Here is a 3,672-nt window from a genome sequence, read left to right on the forward strand (position 1 = left end):
AGCTTAAGCAGAACAAAAGCGGAAAGACACTCATAATGATTTCTTATAAGAATACATCAAGAATTATAAATATTTATTAATTTGAAATTCTTCCTTTTTTTATTTATTGCTATTGCCGATTTAAAAATAACGATAGGTACTAGTTTTAGTACAAGTCTAATCATATAATCAATTCAATTTACGAAGTCAATTTTGATACATAAAAGGTAAATAAACACATTGAAGCATTAAATCATTAAATCAAATCGGAAAAGTGCACGAGGCAGCTGAAACCAAATTTGTTTTTTGTAAAATAGAAGTAAAACATATATAAAATCTTTACAATTAAAATAAAAATGAAAATATAAATGTGTGTTTGCAAAACAGTACTCCATCAGGGGACAAACACACATTCATATTTTAATTGTAAAGATTTTATATATGTCTTATTTCTATTTTAGTACAAGTGTTAGCATTAATAAAACAATAATACTTAAAGTACTAAAATAATAATACTTCAGCATTTTTTCAGATATCAAAGATTAAAATCTTTTTATTTTCTCCTATCACACACTTTTGAAAAATGATACGAAAAATAACAACAAAAAATTATCAATGAATAAAAAGCACACCGTGTAAGAAAGTAGTTTTTCCTCCATTGTTCCGACTAATAATTTTCTTTTCAGTGAAATTAAAGCTATTTATGATCAATACTCTACTATAGTAAATGCGATGTCAAATAATGACATTCTCTGCAATTAATCAGTTAATTTGGAAATCTATTAGGCTTTCATAAATCAAACAATTAATAAATCATGCTTATTTCCTTAAGCTAATTATTGAGACTTAGTGGTAGGATTAATTTTGCTCTTCTGCTCCCGTAAATAAATATAATTATCTTCTTATCAACAAGCAATAGTGTTGGCATATATGTACTGAAATTGACATTTTACAAAGAAAACGATTTTATCTAAAAGTGAACAAAACTTAAGGACAATGAATTAAATTTAATAAATTTTTATTATTGACATAACTAATTGCTGGTACAAATACAGTAAACTTACACTGACGAAAAAAATTCTGATAAAACTATCATACTTTATTGTACTGATGTTTCTAGTAAAATCACAACATATTTCTAGTAATATAAAAACAAAAATATACATATTAAACTATTTATTCGGTATTTTTTCCGTTTATATGATAACGATTTACCGGAAATTCGGGTTTTCAAAATTATATCTGATATTGACGCGCATTTAGAAAAAAATACAAAACTGAAAAGTAACTAGCCCAATTAAATGGTTTTTATGCGTGCTATAGGGAATCATGATAAAACTACCAAATTAAATCACACATGATAAAACCATATTTTATAGTTAATTTTACTAAATCATTACCAAACCGCTGCGGTAAAAATTATCGGACTTTATGGTGTTCTCAAAAAGCTAGAAACATTGTAAATTTTACCATATTTTGGTACTTTTAAATACACAATTTTTCTGAGAGTAATTATTTTAATTTTCAGCTGAATTATCAATAAAAGCTTAGGAAGTATATAAATTTATTCAACTTTAATAAAGATTATTATTATTGTATAATGTGTAATTTAAAGCAAGATTTTTGTTGTAAAACCACAATACAATTTACATTACAAACATATTACATTACAAAAATATTACATTGAAGAATTTTTCTGGAAAAAAAAACTCTTTGGAAAGAAAATCTTGAAAAAAATGTTCAAAAATGGTCGTTTTAAATCATTTGAGTTATAAAATTTACCAAAAAGCTTAAAACAATAAGAAATGGATGTTCAAATTTCAGGAAATTTTCTTCGTTTTTGATGAAACCGTTTTTTTTTATATGCTCCTGGCAAAAATGTCGTCAAAGTGACGAAATAACCGCCGTCACAATTTCAAGGAAACAAATTTCATCCAAATTAAAGAAGTATTTCGTAATTCTGTTTTTTTTTTTTTTTTTTTTTTTTTTTTTAAATCTCGTGGGCTTCAATGTATTTAAATTTCCTATAATCACTTCATCGCGGTCACTATATAAGTAGACCAATGTCACCTAAGCAAACAAGAGAAGGACAGATAGATGGATTGGACAAAATGGGATTTGAACCCGTAATCCTTCTGGTTCGAGTCTCATTCCTTGACCACCACAATGAACTAATGGCTTGTTCCGTCACTTTATTTTTGATCGTATAGTCGCTTTTCTAGTTTCGTCATTTTAGTTAACAATCTCCCACAATGCACTACAATGAAGTTTCGAATCAAGAAAGATTTTCGTGATATATTTGAGAGTTCGCATTTCGTCACAAATCACATGATTTCGTGACGAAATGATTCTCAAAGTTAACGAAATATAGCTCGAGGATTGCTGAATTGTCAAAAGCGAATATTTTATTTCTGAGAGTGAAGGCTGAAAAAAACCTCTAAGCTTATTAGGAAACACTAAATAAATTAACAGATTTTCAATGACGAGGTATTTAACCGATACAAAATTGTACTTATACCTGTTCTATAATATACATATCATCAAAATTATACCTAACCTACATCTAAGGAAATAAAAGCAATGAGAATAGAGATACAAGCATTGTTTAAAAATATATTAAATTCTCATGCTTTTACTCAGCATATTTTGAGCAAAAAATGATGAAATGTTGAGAACAAAATAAGAAAGAAAAATCTTTAAGTTGAAGCTAAGAAGTGGCCATCTCTCCATAATATCGACGAAATATGGTCATCTAATACAGTAAAGGAAGAGTGAAATTAAAAGATAAAAAATAACGCATTTAATGCAGTTAACCTTAAAAAACTTACAACGTGCTGTAAAGAAAGGATTTTATTTTGTAAAATAAGTAAAAAGAATCTAATAAATGAAATATAATGTGCAGAGTTACTCATCAACTTTCGAAAAAAAAACGTTTTTGGCGAAGATCTTCAAAGTTTGTACATGTATCATGGAGCTACTGCGTGCAATTTACACTTTTTATCCAGTCATTAGTTTTAGTTGTATTGTATTTAATTTTCGCAGATAAAACACTCATGTTCATCAAATTCTGAGTCTGTAGAATTAGATAATATGTAGGGTCTTATCGAGTAGTTTATCGGGTTCTATTGCATGATATGTTAGGTATGCAGAATCGAATTTAATATGTAGATTTTGTACTGTTCTTAATTTTTTAAGAAGGGGTTTCAATATTGTTATGAAAAAAGCTGCGTCTTGAAGGTCCAACTAGCTAAAAAAAATTATAATCAACTTATAGAAAAGCATCTACGTATAGAAAAACAAAAAAAAAACAAATAAAAAAAAAACTTTTTTCTATTTTTGTGACTACTTAGCTTATAAATTTCTCTTGTATTCTTATATTTTATTAACAAAGAATGAAACGTGCAAGAATGAAGGATTTTTTAATGACATTAAATAACAAATTTGAATGTAACGTGGACAGAAATAATCGTTACTTACAGATTTATACACATAAGTATGTCGGCTAAAATAATGACAAAAACAGCCTAATTAACTTACATTATTAGGAATATTCTCCAGAAATATTTGAAGTTGAATACACTAACTGTCAAGACGATCATTATTACAGTAATTCTTCTTTTGATTTAAGACAATTTTATTTATTGGTTTTCTCTCTGTTGAATCCTTTGTCTAAGTTTCATCTGTTAATAAATA

The sequence above is a fragment of the Parasteatoda tepidariorum genome, chromosome 10 (assembly GCF_982258835.1).
Source record: "Parasteatoda tepidariorum strain Cologne lab strain chromosome 10, Ptep-v5.0, whole genome shotgun sequence".
Lineage (NCBI taxonomy): Eukaryota > Metazoa > Arthropoda > Arachnida > Araneae > Theridiidae > Parasteatoda > Parasteatoda tepidariorum.